Source organism: Callospermophilus lateralis, chromosome X (assembly GCF_048772815.1).
Source record: "Callospermophilus lateralis isolate mCalLat2 chromosome X, mCalLat2.hap1, whole genome shotgun sequence".
Lineage (NCBI taxonomy): Eukaryota > Metazoa > Chordata > Mammalia > Rodentia > Sciuridae > Callospermophilus > Callospermophilus lateralis.
Window position 1 is genome coordinate 17,594,967 of NC_135325.1, and position 17,902 is coordinate 17,612,868.

Consider the following 17,902-nt stretch of genomic DNA (forward strand, 5'->3'; position numbering starts at 1 on the left):
GAGGCACTGGGTTTGATTCTCAGCACCACATATAAGTAAAATAAAAAATACATTGACAACTAAAAATAAATAAATAAATATTTTTTAAAAGAATATACAATATCTGCAAGGGTGGCCTAAAGCTAGAACAAATGCTCTTTCTGAGGCCCTTTCCCCAAACACAAAATTGTTCTTTTAAAAACTCTGCAAAAATATACATGTGAAATGTTTGTGCCTTGTATATTGTCTAAGGAGTTTTCATTAAATTAATAGCAATGAGCTTCTGTCCTTGAAAAGTTCATGAGAACAAACTTCCTTCCTACTGTAAACAACTAGAAAACTGTACAAAGTATATGAAATAGCAGCTTTGAAATCTATGATATCAGACAGTATATTACAGAAAACCAATACAGTGAGCCCTGGCATAGCCTCACCTTTCTGCCAAAGGCACTTTCTAGATTTTGATGCTTTCTGAGAGGAAGAACTCAATCAGAGAGTGATGGTTTGAGTTGAGGAGAAATTTGGGGAGGCTAGAATTTTGGAACAGAGTAGCTGAAAGAGGGAGCTACACAGAGAAAGTGCTCTGGAAAATGACCTTATGGATCCTTGAGCTTATGACTGGGTACCATGGATATGTGTAAGGTGAAGTTCTGCACAGACTGATCAAGGAATTGACAGAGCAATGTCCAGTAGATGAAGTATTTTACCTATTTATGTTGACCTTGAGCAATTTGAGGTTTTGATCCCTAATTTAGGGGAAAAGTAATGATTTTTAGTTTAAAATGTTATTGGAACATCTACGTAGACATTGGAAAAAGATGAAAGACACATTTTAAACATCCTGTTATAATAAACCATAAAATATACTTATTTAAGGTGTACAATTTGATGAATTTGGACATACACATACATCTGTGATGAAAACCTGAGAGAACTTGAGACACAGATCTGAGACTCAATATGTAGTTGAAGTCAATATCCACAACCCTCTCTTAGTGAAGGTGTATAAAGGGGAATGAAAATTAACAATTATTGAGCATGCTTCATGCTAGCACTAAGATTGGTACATCCATTTGCTATCTTAACTTAAAACATTCCAACAGTCCTCTCAACAAGGTAATTGAATCCAAATTGTAAAGATCAGAACACTGGAACTCAGGTAATTTGCTGAAGGTTCTGTAACTGGAACCAATTGTTCACTCAAGATCCACAATAGTTATGCAAATACGTGGTACTCCAAAATCCAATCATCCACCAAGATGAGCTAACAATTTTCCTGTACTGAATTTCAGAGAAGGAAAAGAAACTGGCTCTTGAGAACCTAACCTTGGGCTATAAGGTCAACCTAGTCTAGTCTCTGGTATTTAAATTTATCTCTTAATACTTGTCTCCTGCACTCTGGTTAACCATCATGGCTCCTGTTTGTTGCATGGAGGCACACAGTATGTTCCTACCTCAGGCAGTCACCCTCAACACTCTTTCCAGAAATGAACATTCCCAGACATTCTCCTGGTTTTCTTTCTCATTTCATTCAGGCTTCTGAATCAATTCCCTTTGAAGGGCTTCTGAATCAATTCCCTTTGAAGGGCTGCCTGGATATCCTACCTAAAATACAAATCACTTCTATTTTCTCTTTTTTATTCATTTGTCTCCATAACACTTCCACCTACCAAAAAATATGACAAACACTTGACTATGTTTTTTTAATCTTGTATCTCCCCATTTGACCACTCCATGTGGTCAAAAAATGTTATCTGTTTTAATTTCCCCAGTGACTAAAACAGACCCTGTCACATAGAACTGTCTAGGTAAACATAAATGAATGAATGAGTGATACTACTCTAGACTATACAGATCCTTTGAAAATATGATTAAATATATGTACTTCCCTAAATGCACACATGTACACTTTTGCTTCTTATGAGTGAAGTAACCAATCTATAAGGCTTACACAGAGCTCCATTTAAAAACTAAAGAAGAAGGTTCTAAAGTGAGATGACTTTTTTTAAAGTGAGGATAATTAAACATAAAATAATGACCAATGGTATAAATATCAGGCAGAGAAATGGGAATGAATGAGCTTGGTATGCTATGAGATTTTATAAAGAAAATAGTAGTGGCCTTCAGGATTTCAGTTTCCACAAAGATGAGAACAGATTCTGATGGACAAGGTATTAAGTAAAGTGTAGATGGATAATAGCTAGAGTCAGATTAAAGACTATTTGAGGATCATAGTAAAGGGTATCTTTATAGTCCCTTAAAGACACATAAAGCTGACTTGTCATCTCCTTATTAATATAGAAATTACTGGCAGAATTAAGACCAAATCCCCAGGTTTCTTGTTATCCATCCTTAAAATAAAGTGCAACAGTTCAGAGTAGTCTCCAGAGAAAGGGATAAATTCTACCACTTATTGTGATAGTTTTTACTTTTTTATTAGTGAATTATAGCTATACATAATAATATGGTTCATTTTGACATAATTATGCAAGCATGGAATAGAATTTGCTCCAATTCAGTACCCACTACTTCCCCTTCCCCTTCACTCCACCCTACTCCTGTTCCTTTTCCTCTACTCTAGTGGTCTTCCTTCTATTTTCAATATAAGAGAGATCAGTGGAGTTGAGGATGGGGACTGAGGGTGATGGAGAAGGGATGGAAAATGGGAAGAATGGTGGAATGAATCTCACCAAATTATCCTATGTACCTAAATTAATATATCACAGTGAATTTCACCTTTACTTTTATATATAAAGCACTTATTGTGATTTTAAACAAATCTCTTAAAATCCTCTGGGTCTCTTTTTCACTTTCTGTATAATAGGGTCAATAATAAGTTTATATTGCTTAACTAATATATGTTGAAAGACTAATGTGTTAGATGGCACATAGAAAGCACTCAATAAATTTTATTTATCCATTTTTTTCTTCAACAATAGCCCCCATGTATTTCATTGCTTGTTATTTTATACATTATTATTTAACATAGTCTCTGTCACATAGCCTGTTTATTTCATTTGGTGAATATTGTATAAGAGAATATTAAGTAGGAAATAGAATAGTTAACAATAAATGGAAGCAAGAGCTAGGAAGGTGATACAATTAAGTAAAGGTTTCTGTTTTCTAACAAATCATCACAAATTTGCTCATTATTCTGTGGGTTTTTCTTGATAGCACATGTCTGCATCACATAATGTTGTCTGAGTTCACTGATGAATCAGTATTCAACTGATAACCCATGGCCTCATTTACATTTCTGATTGTTAGCTATTTGTTAGGAGGGCAAATGTCATATCTGGTCCATGTGTCCTTTACTGTCCAGCAGGTTATCCTGAGCTTGTTCACATGGTAGTAGTCACAGAGTTTCCCAATAAAAACAAGAGAATAGAAGGAAAAAGTCAATATGGAAGCCCTTTTTAAGTCTCAGCTTACATCATATTTGCTATTATCCTATTGAGCAAAATAAGAACTGTGGACAGATCCAAAGTCAATGAAATCATCTGACCAAGGCGTGGATAACAAGAGGGTAATAATTGTGGCCATTTATGCGCAAGTTTATAACATACATGAGATAGATTTATAGTTGAGCTTATTTAACAGAGAGCATAAATACTGGTGAAGAAAGCCATAAAGACTCCAGAAATAAAAAGAAGAGTGAATATGACCAAGGATTCTTAGAAACCAGAAAGGGACATACATCTTCCTCTGTGATTAAACAGAGAGATGAAAAATAGGTACAAAGAAAAAAATGTTACTATAAGACTTCTTTATTCAGGAAAGTCTGATGTCTTGGTCATCTGGAATTCTCCCCTTCAGCTTCTCTTTATTCATGTTGATGCTCATTAAAATATCCACCCTAGGCCCTGCTCTATCTGCAAACTTTATGTTTGTATCATATAAGGAGACTCAATGTCTGGAAAGCATTTTCTTTTTAATTAACCATAACAAGAATTGGAAGAGAGATTTTGAGAAAAACTTCTTGCTGATTCTCCATAAATTCAAGATGATCTCAATTTGACTCTGTGGGCAATAGCAAATCCTAAAAACTAATTTTTGTACATAATTTCCTCCCAATGAAAAAAGGGGCCATTGGGGCTGTATCAAATGAACATCCTATAGCAATTGTCTTGAATTCAATCAATTTTTCTTGGTAAACACAAATGTCTCATTTTTTATTAATTTTTTAATTTATATGTGACAGCAGAATGCATTACAATTCATCTTACACATATAGAGAACATTTTTTCATATCTCTGGTTGTATACAAAGCATATTCATACAATTCATGTCTTCTTACATGTACTATGGATAATAATGTCCATTACATTCCACCATCATTTCTAACCCCATGCCCCCTCCCTTCCCTTCTAACATCTCTGTCCTATCTAGAGTTTTTCAAATCCTCCCAAGCTCCCCATCCCCACCCCACTATGAATCAGCCTCCTTATATCAAAGAAAACATTCGGCATTTGCTTTTTTGGGGGATTGGCTAACCGCACTTAGCATTATCTTCTCTAACTCCATCCATTTACCTGAAAATGCCATGATTTTATTTCCTTTTATTGCTGAGTAATATTTCATTGTGTATATATGCCACATTTTTAATCCATTCATCTATTGAAGGGCATCTAGCTTGGTTCCACAGTTTAGCTATTGTGAATTGTGCTGCTATAAATATTTATGTGGCTGTGTCCCTGTAGGATGATGTTTTTAAATCCTTTGTGTATAGACTAAAGAGAGGGATAGCTGGGTCAAATGGTGGTTCCAATCCCAATTTTCCAAGAAATCTCCATACTGCTTTCCATATTGACCACACCAATTTGCAGTCCCACCAGCAGTGTATGAGTGTACCTTTTTCCCCCACATCCTCACCAACAGTTATTGTTGTTTGTATTCATATTAGCTACCATTCTGTCTGAAATGAAATAAAATCTTAGAGGAGTTTTGATTTGTATTTCTCTAATTGCTAGTGATAATGAACATTTTTTCATATACTTGTTGATTCTGAGAAATATCAGTTCAGGTCCTTGGCCCATTTATTGATTGGGTTATTTAGGTATTTTGGTGCTTAGCTTTTTGAGTTCTTTATATACCCAAGCGATTAGTGCTCTTTCTGATGTGTGAGGGGTAAAGATTTGCTCCCATGATGTAGACTCTCTATTCACCTCACAGATTGTTTCTTTTGCTGAGAAGAAGCTATTTAGTTTGAATCCATCCTATTTATTGATTCTTGATTTTAATTCTTGCGCCAAAAAAGTCTTATTAAAGAAGTTGGGGCATAATCCCACATGATGGAGATTAGGGCCTAATTTTTCTTCTATTAGATGCAGGGCCTCTGGTTTTATTCCTAGGTTCTTGATGCATTTTGAGTTGAGTTTTGTGCATGGTGAGAGATAGGGGTTTAGTTTCATTTTGTTGCATATGGATTTCCAGTTTTCCTAGCACCATTTATTAAAGAGACTATCTTTTCTCCAATGTATGTTTTTGGCACTTTTGCCTAATATAAGATAATTGTAATTTTGTGGGTTAGTCTCTGTGTTCTCTATTCTGTACCATTGGTCTACTAGTCTGTTTTGGTGCCAATACCATGCTGTTTTTGTTACTATTGCTCTGTAGTATAGTTTAAGGTCTGGCATAATGATGCCACCTGCTTCACTCTTCCTACTAAGGATTGCTTTAACTATTTTGGGACTCTTATTTTTCCAAATAAATTTCATGACTTCTTTTTCTATTTTTATGAAGACTGTCATTGGGATTTTGATTGGAATTTGCATTAAATCTGTACAGTGCTTTTGGTAGTACGGTCATTTTGATAATATTAATTCTGCCTTTCCAAGAGCAAGGTAGATCTTTCCATCTTCTAAGGTCTTTGATTTGTTTGTCTTCATTATCTGATGTTCTTTCTTTGTTATACTTTCTATTGAGATTTTTATTTGGTTCATTGTATCCTTCATTTCAAGGATTTCTGACTCTTTTTTTTCAGAGTCTCTATCTCTCTCTTGAAGTAATCTTTTGCTACCTGTATTTGCTCTTTTATCTCTTTGTTGCAGTGATCAATTTTTGTCTGTATTTGCTCATTTAGGTCATTCTTTAATTCACAGATCATTTTAATTATGAATCTTCTGAACTCCTTCTCTGACATTTCATCAACTTTGCTGTCCATGGGTTCTGATATTATACCTTCCTGCTTTGTTTGGGGCACTTTCCTCCCTTGTTTTTTCATGTTGTCTATGTGTCTTTCTTTCTTGCAGTGTGGATCTGAGATATTATAGTTTCTATCCTATATTCTTGTAGTACCCATGCTGATTATCTGTACCTCACCTTGATGTTGGGCTTCCAGACCCTGCTGGTGTCCCTCAATGTATGCTACTGCTATGGCGGCAATAGCCGAGGTAACTCAAGATAATAGTTGAGGAGCCCCAAGATGGATTCAATGTCTTACAGAGAAGGAATTGAAAGGGTGGGCCTTACACTCTCTTTGGGATGCCTGTTCTGAAATGCAGCTGCTTCTAGGCCTTGTCTGTTATCAAAAAGGTAGGGGGCTACTGCATGGGAAAGGCTATGGCGATGACTGCAGTGTCCCAAAATGGAACTAGGTTTGGCTTAGGCTCCCAGGTAGGCAAACTCAGACCTACCCTGGACCTGGATCCCACGCAAGTCAGTGTGGGTGGATTTGGTCCAGGCCTCTCCTCCTGCAGTAGTATGCTGGTCATAATGGGCAGTCCTGTGCCAGAGACTGGGCTCCAGCAGGTGCATGCTGGTGGAGGGGATGGACCCGGGACTACCATGAGCCTGGTTTCTGCACAGGCCAGTGTGGGTGCATCTCCAAATACTTCATTTTTAAAAGAACAGTTATTATAGCTGGGCACAGTGGCACATACCTGTGATCCCAGTGGCTTGGGAGGCTGAGGCAGGAGGATTGTGAGTTCAAAGCCAGATTCAGCAAAAGTGAGGTGCTTTTCTCTAAATAAAATACAAAATAGGGCTGGGAATGTGGCTCAGTGGTCGAGTGTCCCTGAGTTCAATACCCAGTACCTCCCCCCAAAAAGAATTGTTAGTATAACAAAAAAACAACTTTATATTATCATTATTTTCTGAAAGTTTGTCGGGTTTTTAAATATATCACTTTTAAAATAGGTTGAAATTTGTTGAAAACTTATATGGTTATATGGTGTAAAAATCTAACAGTTCAAATATTGTTTAAATCTCAAGAATATTCCTTCTCTCACAGATAGGTTCAGTTAAAAGTTTGTGTATTTTAACTGAAATCTAATTTTCTATGTATTTTCAGGCAAACTCATGTACAACCATTCCTTATCTATTTTGTGCATCTGTAACAGAATACCACAGACTGAGTAATTTATGATGAAAAATATCAACTAGTGCATGATTTTGGAGGCTCAGAAATCCAAGATTGAGGACTGGCATCTTGTCAGGGCCTTGTTGAGTCATCAATCCATGGTGGAAGGCAAAAAAAGAGGGAGAAAGAATGAGAGGGAGCCAAAATCTCCATTTTATGAGGAACTACTCTGTAATAATAGCATTAATCTATTCACGAGGGCAGAGCCATTTTGGACTAATCATCTCTTAAAGGTCACATGTTTTAAAACTGTTGTGTTGGGATTAATTTTTCAAACATGGGCTTTGGGGGATACATTAAAATCATATCACCCTATATATATATAGTGTGTGTGTGTGTGTGTGTGTGTGTGTGTGTGTTTTAGTACTGGCAACTGGCATTAGCTTTGCGTTACCATATATTCAGTGAGTAATTTTGGCCGAGGTCACTTTATAGGACCAAATCATATTTACTGGAAATCAGTTTTCTTCATTTTCCTTTCTCCCATTACCAAGGACATTATCTGGGACTACATCCAAATAAGTCTTTTACTAGACACTCAACTTAATTGGTGTTTCTAAGTAATTTTGTGCATTTTAAAATAATTGCAAAGTTACCTGAAGGTATCTTAATATGTAAATATGGCAATAGAATTGAAATTATGAAGTCAAGAATCATGTTTTCATCCATAAACACATTTCTTTTTATTTTAATAGACATTGGATTATGATCAAGTAGGTAGGAAATGTGGCATTTGACAGTAATCAGTTCATTGACTGGTTGCTCTGGTTGTTTCATGTAGCTACATTTGTGGGATAAAATTCAAAGGCAAGGGTATTGGAAAGGTAATTAGTAAATTGATTTCATGGTTGTCTTTAAGAAAAAGTAAAGAAAAAGAAGTTCACAATAGTAAAGAAATTTAAGCAATTACTTTATTCATAAGGCAAGTTGAATTCTTCATACTGCTTTTATAAAAGACACTGGTGCTTTTTTAAAAAGAGGCTAATCCCTAGTGTAAGAAAATACAGAACAGCAAAATCTGTACTTAAAAATAACAATAAAAATATGAAGTGGTTATTCACATCTTAAAAGATCCTTTGTGTTATTAACAGATGATCACCAAATTCTTCAATGTGACTATTATATATGATTCTAATTTATAAAAGTGAAGCCTCATATAATCTCAACAATTTTGAAAGATTTGTTTTCCTTCCCCAAATGAGTACAATGAACAATCTTAAGGGTTGTGAAATCTCATGATTTTGAAGTAATTTATTCCTATGAGACTATGCCAACTGTGTCAGGAAAAGATGATAGTATAGCAAGATAAAAAGTAGTTTTAATCACTTTAGTTAGTGCATAAAGGTAGAGACAAAGATTACCCAAGTAGCTAATAATAAAAATATTGTTTTCAACTTAGGAATAATCCATCTGATCTTTTGCATCAATTATATATGTTGGATTTGAATTATGCAAATATTTTAAAAATCAAAACTTCTTATGTATTAATAAAGAAAAAAGACTAATTTTTTTTCTTTTCCATGTATACTTTTAAATATAGAATATTAAGCAATGTTAACAATTTAAAACATCAATTTGCATTTGTTATTTTATATTTTGAAACTGCAAATGACAAAGCAATTAACTCAATTTCATATACAAGAGGGTAGCCTCTTCATTTTCTTTGCCAAAGTATTCTTGAACTATGCTAGTAGTATTAATTTGTCAAAACCAAGATGATAGTGCCTGATGTCCAAACACTTTTATAATAATTACTGTTGAAAAGCAGAAGATATTGGACATAGATGAAACAATGAGACTGGACTAGAATGCCTTAAGACAACAGAATTGCATATGTAACTGTACTGTCAGAATTCTTCTGTATTTAGGGTCATAGAATATTTCACATTATTTCTACCCAGGCTTTTTTTTCTTATACTCTAGCATCTAAAAAATCTAAGAGAATGAGTAAAAAACAAACCAAAACAAAAGAGATAGACTCTTACAGTCCCTATGTCTATGGCAAATATTTTCTTGAAAAACTTAAATGTTCTATAAGTATATATTCAAATAGGTGAACATTTGGCATAACATGGAACTAGTATCATTTGAGACTAAGTGCTATAGGAACAATGGAAATTTACTCAAAAAATAATGTGGAAGAAAGTAAGTTTTATACTCATGCAGTATCCTGGTTCCATCATTTAGAGATAACATGACTGTAATAATTAGCATTAACTGAGCAGTTGTTTTATATTTTTATTCTTTTTTAATGATTTTTAGTTGCAGATGGACACAATACCATTATTTTATTTATTTTTTTGGGTTCTGAGGCTGAAACACAGTGCTTCACACATGATAGGTGAGCACTCTACCACTGAGGCACAACCCCAGCCCCTTATTTTTTTCTTTTTAGATATACATGATAGTAGAGTATATTTTGACATATTATACATACATGGAATATAACTTATTCCAATTAGGATACCATTCTTTGTGTTGTACATGATGTGGAATATCTTGAAACAATTATTTGAATGCTTGGAGTTTTAGTTTCCTCATCTGCAAAATAGAGGTAACATCTATCTTTGCTGTAAATGTGACTACATTGTCTGACAAAAGACAGGCTGCTAAAATTCATTTTCTTATCCTTTTGGCTCAAAATACATATGAACTTACCAAATATATGTCCATTCTTTCCAACCACAGATTCCCTATAAAAATGATCTTGCTGTGACACAGAATAAGCATATTTAATTTTGCCATAGCTATCTTCATAATTATATGTCTTGGAGTTGGTCTATTACGGTTTTGAATGTTTGGGGTCCTGTAGGCTTCCAGGATTTGGCAATCCATTCCATCTTTCATCTCTGGGAAGTTTTCTAGAATTATTTCATTTAATAAGTTGTCCATTCCTTTGGATTGAATCTCTATGCCTTCTTCTATCCCGATGACTCTCAAATTTGTTTTTTTTATGACATCCCATATCTCTTGAATAGATTGCTCATGGGATTCAAGCATCTTTTCTATGTTGACTATATTCTTTTCAAGTTGATAAACTTTGTCTTCATTATCTGATGTTCTGACTTCTACTTGATCTAGTCTATTTGTAATATTCTCGTTTGAGTTTTTAATTTGGTTTATAGTTACCTGCATTTCTAGGATTACTGTTTGATTTTTTTAAAGATCTCTATCTCCTGGTAAAGCTCATTCTTTGCCATTTGAATTTGTTTGTTTAATTAATTTTCAAAATATACTTGTATTGCTTGGACTTGCTGTCTCATGTCCTCTCTAATATACCTTTCCATCTGATTTAGGTATGCCTTGAGCTCTTTCCCTATCCCTGTTTCTGATGCTTCTAGGTCCTCCTGTAGAATTAAGTTGTCCTGCATTGTTTATACTCCTTTTTTCCCTTGTTTTTTCATGACGTTCACGCTACTTTCCAGCTCTATTTGATTGCTGTGTTTCTGCTCATTTCTATAGATTTGTTTTGGTTTTGTATATCTCTGTTGTCTCTCCTTTGTGTTGGTAGACTATGCCTGCTAAAGTGGATTCCGCTGGGAAGGAATTCCGACGGCCGAGCTCCAGTGACTTCACCTCTCTGCTATGGCAGGCCCCAGGATCCTTGCCAGGGTGTCTGAATGGGGGGGTGGGACTGGACTGTCTCTGGTTGGTATCAGCTCGCGGTCACTGGTGGGAGGGTGGTCTCCAGCCACCCAGTCCCGCAGGCAGCGGGTGGGCTGTCGCCGGCAGGCGGGCGATCTCTAGCCGCCCAGTTGCGCGGTCGGTCGCCGAAGTCATACGATCTGCCCAGATTGAGTCAGGAAGACACACACAATTTAAACAGACCAATAACAAAGGAAGAAATAGAAGAAACCATCAAAAGACTACCAACCAAAAAGAGCCCTAGACCGGATGGGTATACAGCGGGGTTCTACAAAACCTTCAAAGAAGAATTAATACAAATACTTTTCAAGCTGTTTCAAGAAATAGAAAAAGAAGGAGCTCTTCCAAATTCATTCTAAGAGGCCAACATCACCCTGATCCCGAAAACAGACAAAGACATTTCAAAGAAAGAAAACTACAGACCAAAATCTCTAATGAACTTTGATGCAAAAATTCTCAATAAAATCCTGGCGAATTGAATTCAAAAGCATATCAAAAAAATTTTGCACCATGATCAAGTAGGATTCATCCCTGGGATGCAAGGCTGGTTCAATATATGGAAATCAATAAATGTTATTCACCACATCAATAGACTTAAAGACAAGAACCATATGATCATCTCGATAGATGCAGAAAAAGCATTCGACAAAGTACAGCATCCCTTTATGTTCAAAACACTAGAAAAACTAGGGATAACAGGAACTTACCTCAACATTGTAAAAGCTATATATGCTAAGCCTCAGGATAGCATCATTCTAAATGGAGAAAAACTGAAGGCATTCCCTCTAAAATCTGGAACAAGACAGGGATGCCCTCTATCACCATTTCTATTCAATTTAGTTCTTGAAATACTAGCCAGAGCAATTATACAGACAAAAGAAATTAAAGGCATAAAAATAGGAAAAGAAGAATTTAAATTATCGCTATTTGTGGATGACATGATGATATATTTAACAGACCCTAAAGGGTCTACAAAGAAACTGCTAGAGCTAATAAATGAATTCAGCAAAGTGGCAGGATATAAAATCAACACGCATAAATCAAAGGCATTCCTATATATCAGCAACAAAACTTCTGAAATGGAAATGAGGAAAACCACTCCATTCACAATATCCTCAAAGAAAATAAGATACTTGGGAATCAACCTAACAAAAGAGGTGAAAGATTTATAGAATGAAAACTACAGAACCCTAAAGAGAGATATAGAAGAGGATCTCAGAAGGTGGAAAAATGTACCCTGTTCATGGATAGGCAGAACTAACATCATCAAAATGGCAATATTACCCAAAAGTTCTCTACAGGTTTAATGTGATGCCAATAGAAATACATAAAGCAATCATTAAATTCATATGGAAAAACAAAAGACCCAGAATAGCAAAAGCAATTCTAAGCAGGAAGTGTGAATCTGGAGGTATAGAGATACCAGAGTTCAAACTGTACTACAAAGCAATAGTAACAAAAACAGCATGGTACTAGTACCAAAACAGGCAGTTGGACCAATGGTACAGAATAGAGGACACAGAAACCAATCCACAAAAGTACAACTTTCTTATATTTGATAAAGGGGCTAAAAGCATGCAATGGAGGAAGTATAGCATCTTCAACAAATGGTGCTGGGAAAATTGGAAATCCATATGCAACAAAATGAAACTGAATCCCTTTCTCTCGCCATGCACAAAAGTTAACTCAAAATGGATCAAGGAGCTAGATATCAAATCAGAGACACTGCATCTGATAGAAGAAAAAGTTGGCTACGATCTACATACTGTGGAGTCGGGCTCCAAATTCCTTAATAGGACACCCATAGCCCAAGAGTTAATAACAAGAATAAACGAATGGGACTTACTTAAACTAAAAAGTTTTTTCTCAGCAAGAGAAAAATAAGAGAGGTAAATAGAAAGCCTACATCCTGGGAACAAATTTTTACCCCTCACACTTCAGATAGAGCCCTAATATCCAGAATATACAAAGAACTCAAAAAATTAAACAATAAGATAACAAATAACCCAATCAACAAATGGGCCAAGGACCTGAACAGACACTTTACAGAGGAGGACATACAATCAATCAACAAGTACATGAAAAAATGCTCACCATCTCTAGCAGTCAGAGAAATGCAAATCAAAACCACCCTAAGATACCATCTCACTCCAGTAAGATTGGCAGCCATTATGAAGTCAAACAACAATAAGTGTTGGCAAGGATGTGGGGAAAAGGGTACACTTGTACACTGCTGGTGGGACTGCAAATTGGTGAGGCCAATTTGGAAAGCAGTATGGAGATTCCTTGGAAAGCTGGGAATGGATCCACCATTTGCCCCAGCTATCGCCCTTCTCGGACTATTCCCTGAGGATCTTAAAAGAGCGTACTATAGGGATACTGCCACATCAATGATCATAGCGGCACAACTCACAATAGCTATTCTGTGGAACCAACCTAGATGCCCTTCAATAGATGAATGGATTAAAAAAATGTGGCATCTATATACAATGGAGTATTATGCAGCACTAAAAAATGACAAAAATCATAGAATTTGCAGGGAAATGGATGGCATTAGAGCAGATTATGCTAAGCGAAGCTAGCCAATCCTTAAAAAACAAATGCCAAATGTCTTCTTTGATATAAAGAGAGCGACTAAGAACAGAACAGGGAGGAAGAGCATGAGGAAAAGATTAACATTAAACAAAGACGAGTAGGGAGAGAGAAGGGAAAGCATATGGAAATAGTAGGAGACCCTCAATGTGACACAAAATTACATATAAGAGGTTGTAAGGGGAAAGGGGGGAACAAGGGAGAGAATTGAACAACAGCAGATGAGGTAGAGAGGGAAGATGGGAGGGGAGGGGAGGGGGGATAGTAGGGGATAGGAAAGGTAGCAGAATACAACAGTCACTAATAAGGCATTATGTAAAAATGTGAGTGTGTTACCGATGTGATTCTGCAATTTGTATTTGGTGTAAAAATGGGAATTCATAACCCAATTGAGTCAAATGTATGAAAGATGATATATCATGAGCTTTGTAATGTTTTGAACAACCAATAAAAAAAATGAATAAACAACAACAACAAAAAAGAGACCCAGAATAGCTAAAGCAATTCTAAGAAGGAATAGTGAAACAGGTGGTATCCCTATACCAGACCTTAAACTATACTACAAAGCAGTAGTAACAAAAACAGCATGGTACTGGCGCCAAAACATGTTGGTAGACCAACAGTACAGAATAGAGGACACAGAGAATAACCTACAAAATTACAATTATCTTATATTAGACAAAGGTGCCAAAAGCATGCACCGGAGAAAGAATAGCATCTTCAACAAATGGTGCTTGGAAAACTGGAAAATCCATATGCAACAAAATGAAATTGAATCCCTATCTCTCACCATGCACAAAAGTTAACTCAAAATGGATCAAGGATCTAGGAATCAGATGAGAGACTCTGTGTCTAATAGAAGAAAGAGTAGGCCCTAATCTTTACCACGTGGTATTAGGCCCCAGATTCCTTAATAAGACTCCTATAGCACAAGAATTAAAACCAAGAATCAACAAATGGGAAAAAAAAAAGTTTCTTCTCAGCAAAAGAAATAATTTGTGAGGTGAATAGAGAACCTACATCCTGGGAACAAATTTTTACCCCTCATAAATCAGATAGAGCTCTAATCTCTAGGGTATATAAAGAGCTCAAAAAGATAAGCACAAAAAAAACCCCCAAATGATCCAATCAATAAATGGGCCAAGGACCTGAACAGACACTTCTCAGAAGAGAACATAGAATCAATCAACAAATATACAAAAAAAAATGCTCATCATCTCTGGCAATCAGAGAAATGCAAATCAAAACTACTCTAAGATACCATCTAACCACAGTAAGAATGGCAGCCATTGTGAAGATAAACAAGTGTTGGTGAGGATGCAGGGAAAAAGGTACACTTGTACATTTCTAGTGGGACTGAAAATTAGTGCAGCCAATATGGAAAGCAGTATGGAGATTCCTTGGAAATCTGGGAATGGAGCCACTATTTTACCTAGCTATTCCTCTTCTCAGACTATACCCAAAGGACTTAAAAACAGCATACTACATGGGCACAGCCACATCAATGTTTATAGCAGCACAATTCACAATAGCTAAACTATGGAGCCAACCTAGATGTCCTTCAGTGAATGAATGGATTAAAAATGTGGTATTTATACACAATGGAGTATCACTCAGCACTAAAAATAATAAGATCATGGCATTTGCAGGGAATGGATGGCATTAGAGCAGATTATGCTAAGTGAAGTTAGCCAATCCCAAAAAATCTAATGCCCAATGTCTACTCTGATATAAGGAGGGTGACTCAAAATGGGATTGGGAGGGAGAGCAAGGGAGGAAGATTACCTCTAGATAGGGAATAGGGGTGGGAGAGAAAGGGAGGGAGAAGGGGAATAGCAAGGATGGTGAAAGGAGACAGTCATCATTATACAAAATACATGTATGAAGTTGTGAATTTGGTGTCAACATACCTTATATACAAACAGAGATATGATAAATGGTGGTATAAAGGTGTATTAAGAATTGTAATGCAAAAAATATGAATGTAATGCACTCCTCTATTGTGATGTAAGAAATAATAATAAAAAAACACAGTGAACAGAAAAAAATTTAAAAAAATAAAATGAGTATTAAAGAAAGCAAGCTAGATTCTTTCCTTTCTTCTTTCCTTCCTCTTTTTTTTTCTTTCCTTTATATATAATCTATTTAGACCACCTTAAATCACAGCAAAAAATGTATGACAAACATTTCTATAGACAGCTACAGATTCTTCTAGTTAATCTGTTTTTCTTTCACATTAATTCATTTAAGTACTTACTATGTAACAAATATTATCTAGTAAGGACTGAAACTTGAACTAAGGTTTATGTTTTCAAGAAGTTTAGGATCCAGTGACAGAGTGAAGATATCATCTACCAAAATATACTGTGAAAAGAGGGCTCAGAGTATGAACAACATGTAAATGAAGGAGGGCTTGGGGAGGAGTATGGAGTGACAATGGATATCTAATGATGTGGAGAATAATAATCAAATAAGTCTTGCTCTCAATTCAGGAAAAAACTCAAGTTCATCAAAACAATATTAGTAAGTTAAATCAAAAAGAGGAGACAGTTGAGAAAGTGTGAGTAACATTTGTGAAAACATAGGAGTGTGAACAAACAAATGCTTTTTCAAGAAAGATTTCTGTGACAGATTGCATTTTTATTTTTAAAGAAAAAATTCTTTACTTTTAAAAATGTTTTTATCAGTGCATTATAGTTATGCATAGTAGAGAAGTTAATTTTTATATAATCATACATGCATGGAATATACTTTGATCCATTTCATATCACATTTTTCAAAATATCTGCAACAATGTTATTAGGCCAAAATGCTTTTCCCCCCATCTAGATATATAGACTATGTTCCCTCATTCTGAACCTGGACAGGCTTTAGGTACTCCCTCATTAATGAATTATGGTAGATCTGACACTATATGACTTCTGAGTTATATTAGTCAGCTTCAAATTACTTAATGAAATAACTAAAGTAATTAACTTTTTAAAAAGGTAATTATAGTCCACAATTATGGAGCTTCAAGTCTAAGCTTGGATAGCCCCATTGATTTGAGCCTCTGGCAAGAACAACACATTATACCAGGAACGTGTAGCACAGCAAACTGCTTATATCATGGGCCAGGAAACAGAGAAAGAATGAGCCAGGATCCCCCTTCTGTGACATGGACACAAGGACCTCCTACAAGGTCTCACTCATAAAAGACCACAGCTCCTCTCAATAGTACTATCCTGGGGACTAAACCTTTAAGATATCAACTTTTGAGGGAAACTACCCATATTCACATGATAGCAAGAGGCAATATAATAAATATTCAGCTTCCTCCATTTCTCTCTTAAAACACATGCCTTTGTAGTCCTGAGCCACCAAGTAAAAGGTCTAGCCACCCTAAGGCTTTTACTATTAAACAAATAGATATGAGAAAGAGATATGAGAGCCCCCCTCTCCAACTATTTCAACTCCCAGCTGCTCAAGACTTCCCAGCCCAAATATGTGAGTAAGGAAGCCTTTTATATAACATCCAAACTTAGGCACTGAAATGACTAAAACTTCATGAGAAATCCTGCATGAGAACTGCCTAGGTGTGGTAGTCCCTATTCAGAGCCATGAGAGAGCATTGTATTAAGTGGTTATTGTTGTTTTAAACTAATCTTCTTGGATGATTTGTTGTTTTACAGGAAGTAATAAATACAACTTCCTTGACTAGCCTCCCTTCTTGTGTCTGATTTAGTAATGTTAACTATCATTTTGTTTATTTGATTAAAATTGTCTAAAATTTCCAAGCTGGCAGATCCCAGGTCTACAGTGACCGCTGTTGACTATCACAGAATATGGCACACAGTGTGTATTTAATATATAGCTATTTCATTAATGTATAAGTGAATGGAGAAACTTTGTATGTGTACAGAGTGAGAAAGGTGGGAAATGGGAGTTGAGCCTAGAGAGACAGGCAAGAGACAGATCATGAGCATCCTTGTGTAGTAAGCTGAAATATTTTATTTTATTTTGAAAGTTCCAGGGACCCATAGGAGAATTTAGGAAGTAGAGTGGCATGATCAGATTCATACTTAGGAAGATCACAGTAGCAGTAGAATGTGGATTTGGAATAAGATCAAAATAAGGAACACAGGAAGCATATATGGAAATAGTTTGCCAATGAGATTAAAAAAAAATGGATACCAATGCCGCAGTCTGGCTGGGCACAATTCAGGAACCACTTGTCAAAAGAAAATAACTTTATTTTTAGAACCACACATGCCAAACAAAACAGCTCCTCAGGAAAAAACCCTCAGAGCCCAACTGCCACCACTGGCTTCCCACTAGCCACTCTCA